This window comes from Camelus bactrianus, chromosome 5, assembly GCF_048773025.1.
Source record: "Camelus bactrianus isolate YW-2024 breed Bactrian camel chromosome 5, ASM4877302v1, whole genome shotgun sequence".
Classification (NCBI taxonomy): domain Eukaryota; kingdom Metazoa; phylum Chordata; class Mammalia; order Artiodactyla; family Camelidae; genus Camelus; species Camelus bactrianus.
In genome coordinates, this window is record NC_133543.1 from 17,188,519 (window position 1) to 17,206,869 (window position 18,351).

An 18,351-nucleotide genomic window follows, 5' to 3' on the forward strand; every position below is an offset into this window, starting at 1 on the left:
CGGTACGGTGCCTGAAGGCGCACAGCCCCCGGGCTCCCGGGCCAGAGCCGACCCCCCCAACCCCGCCCCGCCCCGCCCCCGTCCCCCGGCGCCTGCACGGGTCTGCCCAGCCCGGGGCTCGGGTCGCGACCGGCGCCGGGGACCTTGCCCGAGGGCGGTCGGCGGGGCGGCTTTGTGCGCCGCCTGATTTCCATTTCCCCAGATAAACACGCGGCGGGGGCCGCGACCTCGCTGCATAGCAAATGCCTCGGCTCCCCGCCCCGCGTGGGGCCCGCGAAGGAGATGATTTACTCCTGTTTTGCATATTAATTGAGCTAAAAGCCACCCGTTCTGGGAACAATTAAGAGGCCCTCCGGCGCCCGGGGGCCGCGGGGCTGGCGGCGGCCAAGTGGCGGGCGCCCCCTCGGGGCGGCGGGGGCGGTGGGAGGCGGGGGCGAGGCCTGGGCTGCAGCCCCACCCGCACTGACCGCCGCCTTTGTTTCCCCGCCATCCAGCCCCGCTAAGGGGGTCGTCCTTACGACCCTCACTTTGCAGGTGAGTTTGACTGACTCCGGGGTAACAGGTGGAATCGGCCTCCTCCCCGGGTCACTGGCCGTGCCTTTCTCTTGCCCAGGCTGCAGCCGGGCCAGGGGCCCCGCAGCTGTATCACTTCCTTTTCCAGACCTTTGCACACCCCTTGGCCCGAGCCATCGAGCTGAGAATGCCAGTGCTGCCGGCCCGCTCAGCTGACACGCCACCCCCACCCCCCCCCCCCCCGCCCCATTACCGCTGCCATCAGACTGTCTCCAGACCCGAAAGGAAGTGGGCTTCAACTCGTGTTGCTCCCAACACATACACGGTGCTTTCCTGCTCCAGTGTCCCCGCCTTAGGACCCTAGGACCCTGGAACCGCCACCCTCCCCTCTGCTGGGGCTGGAAACCAAGTTTTCCCCTTGACTCTCTTTCCTGCCACCCAAGGCTTTTACCGCGCCTCCCTCACATTCTCAGAACACCTAGTGCCATCTCTCTAATCCCCACTGTCCCTGCCAGCTCCTCTGTTCCGACAGGAGCCCTGAATTTTCCTCCTTGCTGCTACTGTGGCCCTGGGATCTCCTTCCCACGCAAGGTGCTACAGGCAGCCTTCCAGAAGGTAAATGAGATCCAATCACAGCACACACACTCCCTTCAACTGAAGCCTTCACTTTGCGCTCAGAAATCTACATGCCTTTCCAGAGTCCCCAAGGCCCCATGGGCATCAGCCTTCTTGCTGCCCTCAGCGTATTCCAAACCTCCTTTAGGACTATTAAATATATATTAATTATATTTAGGACTACTTAAGAGGAAACCTAAATGATGAGGTGGAATCAGCCAGCTGAAGAGTCTGAGGAACAGTGTGTCAGGCAGAGGGAATAGCAAGTGCGAGGGCTCTGAGGCAAAAAGCTCCTAGCAGCTTCTAGGATGGCCCACAGCCTCTGTAGCTTGTTGTGCCCGTTGAGCACAGGGGGAGGACAGGGTGGGAGACATAGGCAGTGGCCGGATCTCTCAGGTTTGGATTTTAAGCAGAAGTGTGACCTAATCTGGTTTGCATGTTCATGAGCATTTAACCCACCTGAATGAGAATCTTGGGGTGCTTCCTTAGTTCCTCCTCCAAGAGTTCCCCTGCCCACCCCCAACGCGCGCGCGCACACACACACACACAGCCATATGTCCCATCTGTCCCCAGGCCTTGTGGCTTCAAACTCCAAATTCCCTCTAGCCAAGCCTCTCCCTTCTGTTGCTTCTGCCATGACTTCTTGCCTGGGTGACAATAGCCTAGGAACTGGACAGTCTCATTCCCTCACCCCTATTCCAGGGCTTCCAGCTCACAGGCCACCACACCCTTTCACCTGCTCTGGTCCCTGGCTCCTGTTACTCCTGAAGACCTGAAGCCCATGTGCCCCATCCTCAGGGCAAAAGGCAGTGGCTCAGTTAGTTGTTCTGTGCAGAGCTGGAATGAGGGCCCAGGGCTGCCAGACATTTAGATATTTCAGGGGAAGTCTGAAATCCCGATTTTTATGTGAAATCTTCCAGTTTAAAAATATTGGATCAAAACCAAAAATGTTTTAACACTGGTAGAACCAAACAAGTGACATGTAGCAAGTCTAGTCTAGGCTCATGAACATGTGAACCGCTGATTGGCAGCTGTTAGTACGGCATCTAGTACAGAACCTGACAATCAGTTAGTCAGTCAACAACCCACAAGTTGGGACTGCTCACTGTAGTCAGGCACTGAGCTAGAGTAGCAAGAGGTTCAATAGATGACTGTTCCCATATCTTCTATTTTCTTCTTTAAGGCTTTCATGATTTCATTTAAACCTTCCGTTCATGTAGAATTTATTTTGGTGTAACATATGAACTGAAGATCTAAATTAATTTCTTTTACAGATGGGTAGACAATTGTCCCAATACCAAATATGGATAAATCCTGTTTTTAAAATGCCAGCTTGACTATAGAGTAACTTCCTATATATGTTGGGTGACTTCCTATAATTTCTAAAGTATATGTCTATCCATGCACTTGTACCATAGTTTAAATTATTTTAGCTGTATCATAAATTTAAAATACATATAAATATCTGATAGAGTTACCTCTGCTCTTTACATTCTTTTTTCAAACTTTTCCTGACTATTCACGGATTTTTTCATATCGGCTTTAGAATAAACTTGTCTAGTTCCATGAGAAATCCTGTTGGTATTGTCATTGTGATTGTGCTGCTGCCTAGATTAATTTAGGGAGGACTGACATCCTTTTTAATGCTGAATCTTTTTATCCAAGAATGTGGTATAAGTTCACGTATGTATTCTTTAGTAGGATTCAAAAAGTTTTTTTCACATAGATTTTGCACATTTAAAAAAAAGTTGATTTCTAGGTTGCTTTTGCTAATGGAGTCTTTTGTCTATTGTAATTTATTACTGGCTATTTATTGTCTGTATATTTGAAGGCTATTGATAATAGATTACTAATTTTGTATCCAATTATGTTCATTATTTTGTCATTTTCAATAAGCTTTTCAGTTGATTCTTCTGGGTTTTCCAAGTAAATAGTCAAATAGTTTTCAAACTGATAGGTTATCTCCTCCTTCCCCATTTGATATCTCTTTCCTTTGCCCTGCCTGGGATTCCAGCAGAATCACGACAGTGTAGCAGTGTTTCAGTGTTTCTAGTATCTCTTCCCTGGCTTGGGGTTAAAGCATATAAAAGTCAATTTAAGGCATTATTCATCTAGTCTGACTTATTAAAAGCTTTTCTAAAAATATGAATAAATATTAAATTGTATTAAATACCTTTTTTAGAACATCAGAGGTAAAGAGAAGACTCTAAAAGATTTCAGAGATTGAAAAGGTCACGAAATGAGAATCACTAACTTCTTAACATCAATCCAGAATATCACATGCTAGTAGAGAACTGCCTTCAGAATTCTGGGGGAAGATGATTTCCAACCAAGATTTATGCATCCAGCCAAACTGTCAATCAGTTATCCAGAAACTGAACTCCCATATGCAGTTTCCAAGGAAGCCACTGGCGTACATACTACAACAAAATAAAGGGAGTAACCGAGAAAGAAGATGGCTTAGCATCTAAGAAACAAGGAACCAACACAGGAAAGAGGTGAAGGGAATTCTCAGGATAATGATGAAGAGAAATTTCAGGACTTCTCCTACACAGACAGTTAGGAGAGCAAGTGGTCTGGGTAGGAGCAGGAAGACAGAGGGCTTTAAGAACAAGATAGAACTGATAGGTTGCCAGATCGGTTTGAATATATTGTTAGAAGTTTAGATATGGTAGTGGGGTGGATTAGTGATGTTACATTCAAAACTAATCAAATAAAAAACTGAGGAAATTACTCACTCAAGGGAAAATAAAAAACTGTAGAAGACAGCAATTATAACCATTATATAGTATTTTGTTTAGCTGTGAAAATATATAGATAGATAACGTAAGTACTGAATATTCATTTATCAGCTGTCATAGAACTGTATTGGAAGGAAAAGTGTGTTGGGTCTGGTGGAGCATCAGCAGTTTTACACAGGAGGAAGCCAATAAATAGCTTAAAAAATAATGGTAAAGAATGATATTTAGAAATACAAAAATTAATGTCAGAAGGAAGTACTCAAAGAGTTGAAAGTAGTTGCCTCTGAGGAGGGGGCTGGGTGGTGAGACAAAAGGCAGGATTGCTGATTCTTACTATCAGCTTCATGAGACTACTTGACTTTTCAATTTTTCTGCATAAAGATTTTGATAAAAACAGAAATTTAATTTTAAAATGGTCATGTGCGTAATATCTAAAGGCACTTGTTGTCCCACCTCTGTTCTTGGTAAAATGAGCTGACCAAAATTTGGACAGACCAAGATGCCAGTCCCAGCTCTGCACATTGTTAGCTGCGTGACCCTGGGCAAGTTGCTCAGTCTCTATGGGCCTCCATTTTTTTCATCTAGAAAGTTGAGAGGATATTAGTACCGATATCATAGAGTTACTGAGGGGCTAAAATGTGATCATACCTGGGCCTGCACATGGAAGCATCCGGTAAAAGATGTCTGCTGTCCTGGTTATTGTTGATTCAGTTTTGTTTCCTTCAATTCCCAAGTGATTAACCTTGCGCAGCTCATTGAACTTCTCTAAGCCTCATCTTTAAAACGGGAATAAAATACTACGAGCCTCTGAAGAGATAAATGGGATAATGAGCAAAGAGTACCTGACACCTAATTTCTCTAAAGCTCAGACTTCTCCTTTTGAAATTAGGAAAATCCTTTTAGGGTTTGGTGAGGATGAAAGGAAATGACAGAGCTAAAGACTCTAGCACTGTTCCAAGGCCACATTTGTTTACTTTGAAAAGCTAGCTATGTATAAGACTTTCTCAAATCATATAAGTCAGTACACCTTAAACGTATACAGTGCTGTATGTCAATTATATCTCAATAAAACTGCCAGAAAAAAAGCGTAAAAGTAAGACATGTTGACTATACAAAATTTGGAAAGCTTAGGAAAGTTGAAAAATAAAAATCGCCAGTAACTGCAATGTTTTCAGGTATTTGTTGCATCTGTTTATCATATCAGTCAATATAGGATCATTCATGCTGCTCGGAAAGCCATACAAGAATCTCAATGGTTTAACAGCACAAAGGTTTATTTCTGCTCATACCCAGACCACATGAGTCCAGGTGACTTGCAGGGGTGATGTTCCTCGAATGGTGTCTCCTGTGATCTCCTGGCCCTTCCATATCAACCACGTTCCCAGGACTGCTGAGGCCACAGAAGAGTGAGCTGGGGAGGGGAGAGCCAGCAATTAAACACTGCCACCCGGAAGTGATGCATGTACGTCCCTCACATTTCATTGGCCAAAGCAAGTCACATGGCCATGCCTGATCTCAAGGGGTGTGGAAGTGAAATCCTCCAGCGTGTCTGGAAGTGGCGGGGGTGGGGTGGGGTGGGACATGAGTGAACAGTGGTGATGTCTACCCCTCATGCTACGGAACTGAGATCACATTATGTATAGGATTCTGCCTGCTTCTCTTGTCTCTAACCATTACATCATAAAATATTCTTTGAAAACATGTGGCAAACATGCAGAGTTAATAAAACATTTTAAGTGGTATGGTGACACGATTTCCCTTTTCCTTTTTCTCTTCTCCCTCTTATTTTTCCAATTTGGGGAGCTGCGTGAAGGTGGTGGAGGTCCAGGCCACAGATCTTTGCGTGGCATCACTCCGAAGCGCCTCCCCTTCTCCAGGCCGACCCAGGACAGGCAGGACCCGTCACTGCTTCTTGGGAGAGTTTGTGCAGCTCCATGGTGTCATTCCCTCCAGAAGTAACACGTTTGGAGGTGAGGCCAAGAGAACCTGCTGAACAACAGCCGGATTAACAACTCCACATGTGGGGTGCGGCTGCACGTGGCTCTGCTGGGGCCTCCTTGTGCAGACAGTCAGCCAGGCGGTGTGAATGTGCAGTGTTAAAAGTGACACCAGCGTGGTGGAGGCGTTGTTGTCAGCTGTTGCAGGAGGTGACACCCGGGCCTGCGGGGCTGGGTGAGAGCTGAGAGGCAGCAGCCCCTCCTTGCGTGGGTCCTAGGATCCCGGGAGACTAGAGGGAAAGGGTCCAGGAGGAAGTGATCATGTACGGGAAGCTGACGCCATGGGGATGGGGATGGTGAGGAATGTGTCAAGGTCAAGAGGCTGAGAGCAGGAAGGGAAGCCCCCCCCACTGCACCCCAGTCAGGGAGTCAGGAAGCCCCGCTCTGCGGAGTGCTGCTCAGTTCTGTTTCCTCCAACAGACTTTTGCTAGGTGCCCATTCTGGTCATGCAGACAACAGTTGTGCTCCTCACAAAAGAAGTTGAAGACAACCTCTAAGATTTATAATCCAGTTTTGAAAATGTTGCTGACGCACTTGAAAACATTTAAAGAGGGAGGCAGAGTGCACTCTTGTCTGGCGTTGGGCTGTGTGGGCAGATGGCCAGAGTGTCAGAGGACTTTGGAGGAGGGGGAGTTTGGGGAGGGCACAGAAATGTTCCAAAGGGCCCCTTCCTTTTCAATCGCTAGCATCCATGGAATCGCAGAGAGGAAGAGAGGGGAAAGGAAACAGGGAGTTATTTAATCCTCCAGCAGTGTGTGAACAGGACAAGGATTCCATTTCACAGATGGAGAAACTGAGACCTAGAAGGTCTAACCAACTTCCCTGGAGTCAGAGCTGCAACTGGAGCTCAGATTGTGCAGCCCAGTGCATTCTGCAGGAAGACTTGTATGCATTTGCTCTCACAGGCTGAGCGTGTAGGTCTAAGATCTGACCTGTGTCCAGTGTTGGCTGGACCAAGGTTCATTGTGAAGTACACCTCAAAATGTTCACTCCCTTGGGTGTGAAATAAAACAACTCACCTCTAGTTTTATGGTTTACAAAACACTCGCCTCTTTATTATCTCATTTTCTCCTCACAACAACCCTGTGACAAACACATTATTACTGTCATTTTGTAATTTAGGAAACTGAGGCTCAAAGAAAGAAAGCCTTGCGTTCATACAGCCCATTAGGGGTAGGATGGAGCCCAGGTCAGCTGATCTCACTGGCAGGCACTCCTCTGTCTCACAAGTCACTCAGGACAACCAAGATGTTAGTTAATTTGCTTGTCCTGTAGGATTTCCTCTTCTAATGTGACTGATTTAGAGGTGGCTGCCCATTGGCTGGCCAGTAGCCAATTAGATATGTCGGTAGGTTGGCCTAAGTCTGCACCGGGAGGCCCTGGGAGCTAGGGAACTGGGGCTTGACTTTGGGAGGGATGTTAATGTGAAGTCTGCCTGTGCCTGTTTCTGAGGTCTTCAGTGCTGCCCTCATTTCTCCCTCAACCCCCTGCCTGCTGCCATCCCCTGGTACACACACTCCCTTGGAATCTGTGAGCCCTGGAGCGCCCTGATAACCTTTCCCTTTTCTCTATCCAAGGCTGGTAGGATTTCCTGCTCCGAGGAAGTCGGGTAGCCCAAGGCATCAAGGAAAGCAACCCTGCAGAATTCAGAGAACGGTGCTCTGCTGCTGGCCCCAGGCAAGGCATCTTCTTCTCTTTCAGATGTCACCTTTCTGGGGGGAGCATGGTGCCTGCCTCTAGAGTTGAAAGAGCAGGACCACTGGGCCCCACCCGGTCAGTGCTGAGACCTGCAGCTGACATTTCCAGCGCACTTTGTGCCGCCTGCCCAGCTCCTCGCCTCCCAGCCACCATGTCCTTGTGTCCTCTCCGTACTCATCAGCTTGGGCTGGAATAACTTGTTTTCACACGTCTCACAAGCCTCCTTCCAGGGATGTATTTGACAAATGTTTGCTGAGCGTGTCAGTCACCATTCCACAAGCACGTGTTTCAGATTCATTCCCAGCTCGGACCCCGGGATCTGTTTTCCTGTCAGCCTTGCTGCTTGGCCACAGAGCTGGGCTCCTATTGGCCAAACTTTTCACTTCCTTCTGCACAAGGTGCTTCAGACTGTTCCTCTAGCTTTGCTGGCCTTGCAGCTCTGGGTTAAATGCCACCATTTCCATCAGTGCCTGGGAAGCTGGATTTTCGACCATCCTCTGATGGGCTTTGGGGGTGTCTCAGCGCTATAAGCATAACCAGGACTTCTGCTCGATTGGGACATATGAAATACAGTCATTCAGAAGAATTAACCATAGGCCTGGCTTTGAGATGCTGCTGGGAGAGCAGGGGTCTCAGAAGCCTGAAGTCATTTTCACAGCCTACGGGTATTCTCACCTGCCCCATCTTAACCACCTTCCCATCTGTATCCTATCCTGCCCTCAAGCTCTCTCCCTTCCTTCACCACCAAATAACCTTCAAACTCTGGTCCCCAAGGCCAACTCCATTTTCACCCACTTCTGCCCCCTCTGTACCTGCTTCTCATGTAATTCAATTGTCTCAACCCTATGGAGGCATCACCCACTGTCAAAGGCCCCTCCCCTGCCCCACAGTGACCCCGCCCCTTTCTCCCCACTTCAGTGTTACTCCCTGATTTCTTCCCTTCTGCTAATCACATCTCAATCTTCCCTGGAAGCCCAGCATCAGTTTACAGATGAGAAAACCAATGCTCAGAGAATGTAAGTAAGCTGCCCGCAGTCACGCAGCTGGGACGTGCTGGAGCAGAGATTTGCACGGAGTCTGGCTGAAGATTCACCCCAGAGTTCACGCCTGCACAGCCCGCTGAACTCATCAAACGTGACCAGTCATCTGCCGAAGTCATGTTGTGGTTCTGGCCTTCCACTCCAGTGGGAGCCCATCACAGCACCTCCCTGCAGCCCTTTTCTCCCACTAAGCCACACATCTTGATGTTTCTCCATCAAATTCACACCCAGATGTAATTTTCCCCTCCACGATTCTGTCGCTGTGAGTAAGGCTCTCCATCTCCTTTCCTTAGCAGACGTTTGTGCTTCCTTTCTGAGAGTGGCCTGTTGCTATTTGCTCGTTTTCTTTCGGGTTGTTGATTTTCCTCCTACCGTAGGAGTGCTTTCACATTTAAGGAAACTCACCCTTTGCCATATGTGTTGCAAATATTTTTCCAGGGTTTTTTTTTTTTTTTCCTAGTGTGATTTTATTATAATATATAGTCAAACTTTCAATATTTATTTTTTGGCTTGACATTTACTGTCAAGTCAGTTGGCCTTCTTCTGCAGTATTCTTCTTGGCTTTTGGGGGTGTGAGGTCTCCCCTCACCCTGCCCTGAACTGTGTAGACTGATGAGTGTTGTCTATACACAGCTTTGCCAGCCTTTCTGTTAAGGTTACTTTCAGCTTCCTCAAAAACAGGGTGAAACTTACATGTGAGCCCCTCCTCCTTGAGGATGCCCTGGTGAGGATGCAGGAAACAGGAGAGCAGGTGGTACCTCATGGTCCATCTGCCCAGGACTGTCCAAGGGACAGGGCAGGAGGAGGCCTGAGGAGGCCCACTGGCTGGGATGAACTCTCCAGTTGGTGGGTGAGTGAAGGCTGGAGGGGCGGGGCGGGGCGGGGCGGGGCGGGGCAGGGCAGGGTCGGGTGGGTAGAAGGAATTGGGAGGGGTCTGGAGGCAGAGGCCAGAGAGAGCTTTGTCAGGAGGAGAATGGAGGGCATTCCAGACAGGAGCAACGGTAGGAGCAAAAGTGTACAAGAGGATGGCCCATTTGGAAGATAACAAGACCAGCCTTGGCCGAGACAGGTTCCTGTGAAGGATGAGAGGGTGAGGACCCGGGGCAGGCTGGGGACCCCGTGCTCACTGGGCCAGCAGCGAAGCGGTCCTGGTGCTCACAACGGCAGGAGCAGCGACTCCCCCTCCCACCGCCGGGGACAGGCTGGGGTCCCTGGGGTCGGGGCATCAGGGAAGGGCGGGGGCGGGTTCTTGGCGCGGTCTGGTGACGCCCTAATTAAGCCGCGGGTACATTTCCCAGCCCAACTGTCAGCCGCGCGCTGTGCAAGCCAGGAATGAATATTCCCAAAGCGTCAACAGAAGGAAGTTCTTCATAAAAACGGAGCCCGAGGGCGTGAAGGGAAAACAAGCCCTGTTCACACGCAGGCAGCGCATCCGCTCGGCACAGCCCGGAGGAGGCGGAAGCGCGGCCGGGCGACACCGTTGCGGGCGGCGCCGTGAGCCCCCGGCGCGCGCAGATGCTGAGCGCCCCGGGAGCTGGAGGCTCTTTTTCTGCCGAGCCGGCGCCCCTTCGCGGCCCGCCGGGCTCCCCGGCTCCTCTTGGCGGGGGCTCGGGGCCCAGGTCACCCCCTCCAAGGCCCCAGGTAGGGGCCCTCCCGCGACGAACAAGCCAGGAAGCTGGCCTGAGCTTCGCCCCCGTGTTGGGGTGCCCTGCTCTTGGGCCCCGAGATGCCCTCTCCCTTCGTGACCTTGAGCACTTCACTCCCCTTCTCTTGCTTCTGTTTCCTTTTCGGAAACATGGGGCTAATAACACACACTCCAGGCTTGTAAGGATGGAAGGGGATACATGTACATTACTTGCTGGCTCCGTGAATGAAAGGAGATTTGAGGGTGGAGAGCAGAAAAGATGTTTTAAAAGCAATTTCTCTTTCCCTGCTCTAGGGAGTTCGCCTTCTGTTCCTCCACGTGCTGCGGTAGCTGCAGGAAGACTCTCCAACAAGAGGTCATCCATCATACGGAGCCCTCTGTCTAAGCCCCTCCAGGGCTCCCTTCACCCACAAAACAGCCCTCAAACTGAGATGACGAAGCCCGTCCAACTGCGCCTGTCAACTTGCTTGGCTCCAGCTCCTTCTGGGCACCCGGGCCCCAGCCAGGTCCAGATCTGGTGGTTCCAACACCAGTCATGTTGCTTTGTCCCCTTCCCTGCCTCCCTCCCTCCCTCCTTGTGTCTCTGCAGAGGCTTTAGTGGGGGTGCTGACAGTGTAGACTTGGAGGCCAGATTGCCTGGGACTGATCCCAACTTGATGGTCCGAATAGCACCTGGCCCCTTACAGGCCACATTGTTATTCACTCTGCATCCAACCTGCCCCCTTGAGCTCAGTGTCACCTCTCTCTTCACCAGCCAGCCTCTCTTCTTGATTAGTAGCTCCAAGGGCAGGTGCCAAGCTTCCTGCATTCTGCTTCTCCAGCATCCAACACGGTGCCTGACACACAATAGGTGCCCAATGTCATTAACTGGCCATGCACATGGCAGCCTGGGTGGTGTGGATGAGCAGCCCTTAAAGGACCCTCTCTCCAACAAATAACACATATCTGTAAAGCCTAAAGCTCCACCTTTGGTCAATTCTTTGGGCTGGACTGGCTACAGAAATTTACAGAGCCCACTGCAAATGAAAACATAGGCCCTTTGTTACAAAGTTAAGAATTCCAAGGTGGTGACAACAGAGTATTAAATTCAGCCTGCAGCCCTTCTGGGCACGGGGCCCTGCACTACTGCACGGGTTGCACACTGAAGTAGCCTTGCCTCTGGATGATAGATGCCGTGAGTGTGTCCTATTAAAATATTATGAGTACCATCCTTTCTGGGGCAGTTCCTGTAAGATAGTCATGCTCAGCTGAAGAGGAACATTTCCCTTATTAAGAAAGACCTGCCAAAATTTTGGAATTAGTGGGCAAGGATGTATCCGTTCATTTAGGTCAATGAAGCTTTGATTAAAAACAAAAGCAAGACCCTAAGTAGATTCTCCTTCAGTGTGATTGTTAAGTTCCAGGGCTCTCAGCCCCCTGCCCTGCCCTTTGTCCTGCTAATCAAGCCTTGTATTGGTACTGTGGTTATTTATTGAGTGTTCACTGTGTGGAGGCACTGCTCTAGGACCCAGCATGATCAGTGGAGATGAAGCCTTCCTAGGGCTGGCACTGTAGTGGGCAAGACAGACAGTAAAAATAAATAAGGGGACAAGTACACAGTATAATATCAGGTAGTATTGAGTGCTACTTGGCAAAAAAAAAAAAAAAAAAAAAAAAAAAAAAAAAAAAGGAAGGTTAAGGGTGGGTGTAATGGTAAAATAGAGTGGTTAGGGAAGGGCTCCCTGAGGGAGTACCTGTGGAGTGGAGACCTGGACGAGATGAAGGGGCAGCCATGCCCAGGTATGGGGATAAACTGTTCCAAACTGTGGGAATAGCAAGTGCAAAGGCCCCGAGGCAGGAATGTGACTGGCAAGAGCAGCAAAGGGGCAGAGAGAGGTAGTGTCGGGGGAGATGAGATCAGAGAGGTCCTGGCGACCCAGAGCAGGCAGGGGCTTGTAGGCTCCAAGGAGAGTTTGGATCTGATACCAGTTGGCCACAGGCAAGAAGTCATTAGTGTAATTGACAGCAGGCTGTCACTTACCTTCCCAGAGGTGATTCCCAAACTGCTTTTGCTCCGAATACTGAGCTTCTGTGTTTCAGCACTGCCTCTCAGGAGCCGTGGCAAGACCCAGGGTGCACAGAGGATGAGAGGCTGCTGGGTTCGAATTCTTTTGTGCAGTTACTGCTTTGGGACTTGGGTTCAATGCTTAAACTCTCTGAACTGCAGACTCTTTTATCGCATCCTGTAGCTTCGGTGGGAGGGCTCAGTATGAAAAGCCCCTAGAAGGAAGCATGACACACAGTAGGCCCTCAGAGGTACTTGGTAAATGTTAGCCACAGTTATCACCCCTTTTACCTTTTTCAAGGGGGGTTCATGATTGGTTTTCATCACCGCATCGCTAGAACTCCAATGTCTGCATCTTCCTGGGGAACAATAGAGTTTTGTGATATGTGTTGTCATCAAGTTTCCTTCCTGAGGGAGAACAGGAAGGGAATTTAATGTTCTATATCATGCCGCTGCCTGGCACTACTACACATGATTCCATATCAGCCCCTGGCAAGCCCGGGTGCGGGCACGATGATCCCATTTCAGGGGCAAGGAAGCTGAGGCTCAGAGGGGCTCAGGGAAGTAGTGACATGGCTAGCAGCCAGGGATCAGCCTGTTGCTCCTTCCAAAATTTTCCTGGGAAGGAAACCTAAGGGCCAATGGTTATGGTCTCAGCTGGGCTCTGGAGCCCTACGCTGGGGTCTGCCTGTGCTCGCTCCAGGGAAGTTACTGAGACTACTGTCTAACTGCCATGTGCCTCAGTTTTCCCATCTGTAAAATGGGGAGAATAACAGTCCCCACCCTTTAGGATTACTGGGAGAAATAAGAGAGATAACCTGTGCATAGACCTAGGACAGTCCTTGCCTGGGGCACAGTAATTGCTCAAATAATCTTAACTGTCACATTGTTGGGAAGTCATAACCCTGTGTTTTCTTAGTAATACTTTGTGAATCAGACCCTCCAAGCCTACCCTTCCCTAGGCTGCCCCACAGGCAGTGACTTGGGTGAAAACTTGGCTACAGGGACCCCTTTGGTGGCCACAGATGGCCACAGGAGTCTGTCCCACCCCACGTGCACTTGGCCCTGGCACTTCCCATCCAGAGGTGAAGTTGGATTCCCCTCCTCCTGGAATCCCAGAAGTGACACTGCCTGGGTTCTGAGCCTATAGCAGAAAAGGCCACACAGCTTTCCCCTCCCTCTGGGAAAGCCAGCTGCCACAGTAGAAGCCCAAGTACCCGTTGCCCTAGAGAGACCTAGACGTGCTGGTGTGCCAGTGGAGTCGTGCTGGACCCTCCAGACCAACCCACCCACACTTAGTGCCACGCAGAGCCTGCCCGAGCTCCCCACCCAAGGCTTCCCTGTCCCTGCAGCCGTGGGGAGGGGGCAGGGTGGAGGCGCCAGCTGAGGGTGGCTGCTAGGCAGACCCAGGGTGCGTCAGCCTGCTCTGAGAAGCTCCAACGCACTCACATGGGGTCTGACCCAAGGGAGGGGTGTCCCCGCTGTGGGCTACCTTTGAGGATGACCCCCGAACTGCCCCCAGCCTGCTTCTCCCATGCACGTGTCTTTCCAGCTCCATGTCCCATGACGTCCTGGTGGCTTGGAATTGGCCACCGTGGTGGGGATACCCACATCACAGAAATGGGCAAACACTCTAAGTCAGGCTTACTCCCGCTTCTTCCCACTGGGAAGGGCCTCTTCCTTCAAGGGTCGCCTGGTCTCTTGGGAAGGAGACAAGTCTCATGTGACCACATCACTCCCACGGACCCCCTGTCATCAGCGCTTGGGGGCGGGGTGGCTCAGGCTTACCAGGGAGGTGGTCCATCTGTCTCTTGCTCCTCTGACCACTCACCTAAGTCCAGGGTTCCACACTGCTTTCTCACGAAGACCCAGGCTCGCAGCATTCTTCCCATTTCACAGTCAGGCAAACTGAAGCTTCTGAAGGTCAAAGGCCTTGCTGGAGTCTGTGTCGCTTCCTTGGGGCAGAGATGAGGGTCAGTCTCATGTTTCTTGGGTTGAAGAGGACTCAGAAATTCTGTGTCTTATCTTCCCCTTTTTCAGGTTGCAAAAGCCCAGAGCAGGGAGGGAACTTGCCTGCAGGCCCCAAACAAGTTAGAGGTAAAGTTCAGGACCCCTGACCCCCAATCAGGGCTGCCCTCACACCCCTTTCCTGACCCTGAGACCCCTCTAGTAGCCACTCCCACCTCTGACCGAGACCCTGGTTCCTAGAGTGCGGACTACAAGTCCCTTGCTGGTGGTTTGTGTGCAAGTTCAAGTAAAGACATCTCCCCCGACTCTGTCCCTGACCCGGGGTCCCAACTCTGAGACTGCCTCCCACATGCTTGGCTTGGCGGGGAGTTTGCCAGGGCACTTCTGCACTTTGTATTCTGCTTATCTCCTTGCAGGGTCAATATTTGCTATTTAAATGATGCTATTTGCCTGTGTTTGAGGTCTTGCATTTTGCCCTGTATTCTGCGTCCTGGAAAGGAGAACCTGGAGTCAGCAAGGTGGTCTGGAGCTCCCAGCAGCCACTGGGAGCTGAATCCCCTGCCTGGGATTCACTCCTTTTTTCACCATTTCATCCATATTGATACTTAGAAACATTCACTTACTCGTGTTCACATCTATTTGTTCAAAAAAAGTTTCTCGAATGCCAGCCTCCTGCCAGGCACTTCGAGGTCTGGGACGCTTAGAAGTGAATCAGAACAGTGTGTAGCAAAGACTGCTACACTCTTGCCAAAACTCACTCCTCTATCTCCAGTGCCCTCCAACATCCACTGCAGGTAGATGTGGTCAAGGGATGAGTTTGGGTCAACAGAACAATGGCAAAAGAGACAAGTGCCGCTTCCCAGGCCTGTCTCAAAATCTTCTCCATCTTCTGGCTGGAATCAGAAGATCCAGTGGAAAACAAGGTTGCACCAGCCAAGATGGCAGCCATGAGGTACACTTGTCTAGTTAAATTGGAATTTTAGTAAAATTTAAAATTCAGTTCCTCCATTGTGCTAGTCATATTTCTCTCTTTTTAAAACAAGGTTTTATTTTTTATTTATTTTTTAATTTTTTGTGGGGGAGTGGTAATTAGGTTTACTTATTTATGTATTTGTTTAAATTTAATGAAGATGCAGGACCTCATGCATGCTCAGTGGGTACTCTACCACTGAGCTATACCCTCTTCCCAGCTAGTCATATTCCAGATGTTCACTAGTCACACGTGCACACACAGACATCTCAGAAGTCTCCAATGGAGGGCATGGCTCCAAGAGCCCAGGGTCCTGAATGACCCAGGGGAAGGCTACCCATCCACCGGGAATACCCACGTTGAGCTGTGTGTGAGAGAGAAACTTACTAAGTTCAGACTGAGGTGGGGAAGGTGTTTGTTATTTGCTCTAAGTAACACGCATCCTCTTGGCCTGGGAAGCTGTCCGTCTAGTGGAGGAACAGCCCATAAACAGCCAAGCCCATGAGGTGTGAGAATGAGGAGAGAGAGAGAGGCATGGAGGCTTCCAGAGCCTGAGCCTGGACACAGGAGGGAAAGTTCGAGAAGGTCAAAAAAGTGTGGCGGGCAGAGAGCACGTGGGAGGCATTTTGCCTGTTTTTATCCCTTGCTTCCTAAAATCTGCCTCTCTCTCCTCCCTGGGCACGAATGGCCCCCCACTCACTTCCTTCCTGATACTGACATCACCAACCTGATCCTCCTTGGGGGCTCATACCACCCCCATTCTCAGTACCTGTTGTTTTGGGGGGAAAAGGCACTGATTTCATGGTAAGACAGAGGCGTGGTTGAGGTCAGATCATCTCCTTGGCCTTGGGGTATGGTGTGTGACCCAAGGCAGATCAGTGAAATGCAGGGGCTGCAGGAACTACAGACAAGGAAGGTCCCTTTCCCTGGGGGTTCGTGAGCAGGTGGGAAGTAAGCTTGGAGCCCGGAGGTGGTCATCTTTCTCATCACTAGGGGAGAGCTTGCTGGTGACGGAGGCAACACGAAGGAAAATAGAGCCAAGAAATGAAGAGAGACTGATTCCCCGGACACTGTCTGCTGAAAGCAGGTAGCCCTGGGCATCTTGGTTAAGGCTCATAAATGCTCTTTTATTTATTTTTTTAATTGACATATAGTCAGTTTCCAATGTTGTGTCAATTTCTAGTATAGGGCATCATGTTTCAGTCATACAGTTACATCCATATATTCCTTTTCATCTTTTTCATTATAAGCTATTAGAAGATCTTGAATACAGTTCCCTGGGCTATACAGTAGAAACTTGCTTATCTATTTTATATATAGTAGTTAGGATCTACAAATCTCAAACTCCCAATTTATCTCTTCTCACCCTCTTTCCCTCCTGGTAACTGTAAGTTTGTTTCCTATGTCTGTGAGTCTGTTTCTGTTTTGTAAATGAGTTCAATAAATGCCCTTTTAGACTTGAACAAGTTTTAGCTGAGAGCTGTGACTAATAGACCCTTCCTTTCACCCAGGTATTTCCTTCGGTAGAGCTCTGTGAGCTCATTTATATGGAGGTGCCAAGTCTCTCTGTCCATCCTACTTGAACGTCAAGTGACCCTCAGGCTAAGCCTAAGTAAGGATCGTTCATAGCTGAGGGGGATATTGGGCATTATTTTCAGGGTGGGAAGCTTTACACACAGGTGAGAGAGAGAGAAGGGAAGCAGGACATTCTGGGCCCAGCCCCAGCCCACTACTTCCCCTTAGCAGAAGACGAAGAGGGACGGACTTCAAAGATGAAGTGAAGTGGCTCTGAGACAAAGTGGAGATGCCCCACAAAAGCATCTGACATCTGAAGACAAGGGGTCCTCACATCAGCCGCCAGTCTCTGGCCAGGGTGGGGACAGCCGGCCTGTAGCGAGGGTCATCCCCTTTACCCTCAGACCACCTGGGGCCCAGCGTCCACTGTCCCTGAGTCTGGGGTTTCCTCCTGGAAGGCAGACTGAGCTCCTTTCTTCCCCCAGGAAGGGCCCGGGACCAGGGGGCCTGAGGTAAGAAGAAAGAACAGCACAGGAGACAGGAAGCGGGAGGCAGGGGACCTGGCTCACCTGGGCCACTAATTCACGGGCAGTCTTGGGCAGGTAGCTGCCCATTTCAGGGCCTCAAGCTCTGGTCCACTAAAATCTTTTTTTTTTTTATTGTTATGGTTTTGTATATTTTAAGCTACTGTACTAGTCAGGGTAACAGTAGGAAACAGACTATGCATTCAAAGTAGAAGGACTTGAGAGTTTCATAAAAGAACTATTTACAAAGTTACGGCCAAAGCGGAGGTCACCAAGAGGGATCCGTTCCTCCCCTTAAGCCTAAAGGGAGGAGGGTCTGGGGAACATTACAGATCCCAGCAAGAGAGCTGAGTGGAGAGTCTCCTGACAGCAAAGGACTCAGCAAAAGTCCACTGAGCAGGAGCACCCCTCTGTCCTGCCAGGGCCCCCCACCCCCCCGGCCCCCGGGAGTGCTTGCTCCAGTCCTGGCAGATGCAGGCCGAGAAACCGGTGTGTCTGAGTGGCAGGCCAGGCTCTCTAGCAGTCATACCAGGATTCCTTTGTCATCGGGAGAACACATCTGATGATGACTGGACAAAAACTCCAAAGCCAGATGCCTAGTTTCTAATCCTACTTCCGGTCCTAAGTTATTTCCCAGTGCCTCTGATGTCTCACCTGTAAAATGGGGGTAATAGCAAAATCTGCCTTACAAGTCCAAGAAGGTCCTCAGGACAGTCTTGCACCTACTGAAGCCTCAGTGTATTTCAGATATTTTCACTAGCCTTAGGCCCTGTGCTAACCCCAGGACATGTCCCACTTCACTCAAGCTCCCAACGACCTTCGGTCTGCCCGGCCCCAGAGCCGGTGCTTAATCAAAGCCACTGTCCTAGCTGCTTTTCTCTTGGGAGCCCACTCCACACTCAGAACTGTGTGACACATCCGTCAGCTTTCCAGGCTGGTCTTCTCTGTCAAATTGTTGGCTGTTTTCTTTTGAGAGACAATCTGGTGCAGTGAAAGGGATCTCCATTTTCTCATCTGAAAAAAAATGTACTTGTTATGAAAAGAAATAGATTGGTGTTCATTAAGGCTCTGGATGCCAACC

General features: G+C 50.0%; 1 long non-coding RNA gene across 4 annotated transcripts; it reads right to left on the reverse strand.

The window, feature by feature from the left end:
* Positions 1-9,044: 9,044 nt before the first annotated feature.
* Positions 9,045-16,611, reverse strand: LOC141577691 (uncharacterized). Of its 4 annotated transcripts, none has more exons than XR_012506947.1 (4): positions 14,125-14,457; positions 12,585-12,701; positions 12,270-12,508; positions 9,045-11,085 (listed from the first exon to the last, which is right to left on the reverse strand). It is a non-coding gene; the product is annotated as an uncharacterized LOC141577691 (long non-coding RNA). The 4 variants fall into 4 exon arrangements; XR_012506946.1 differs by lacking the exon at positions 9,045-11,085 and adding an exon at positions 14,477-16,611 and having other exon boundaries at positions 11,891-12,508; positions 14,125-14,248; XR_012506945.1 differs by lacking the exon at positions 9,045-11,085 and adding an exon at positions 14,477-16,611 and having other exon boundaries at positions 11,891-12,508; positions 14,125-14,366.
* Between the last annotated feature and the right edge of the window lie 1,740 nt (positions 16,612-18,351).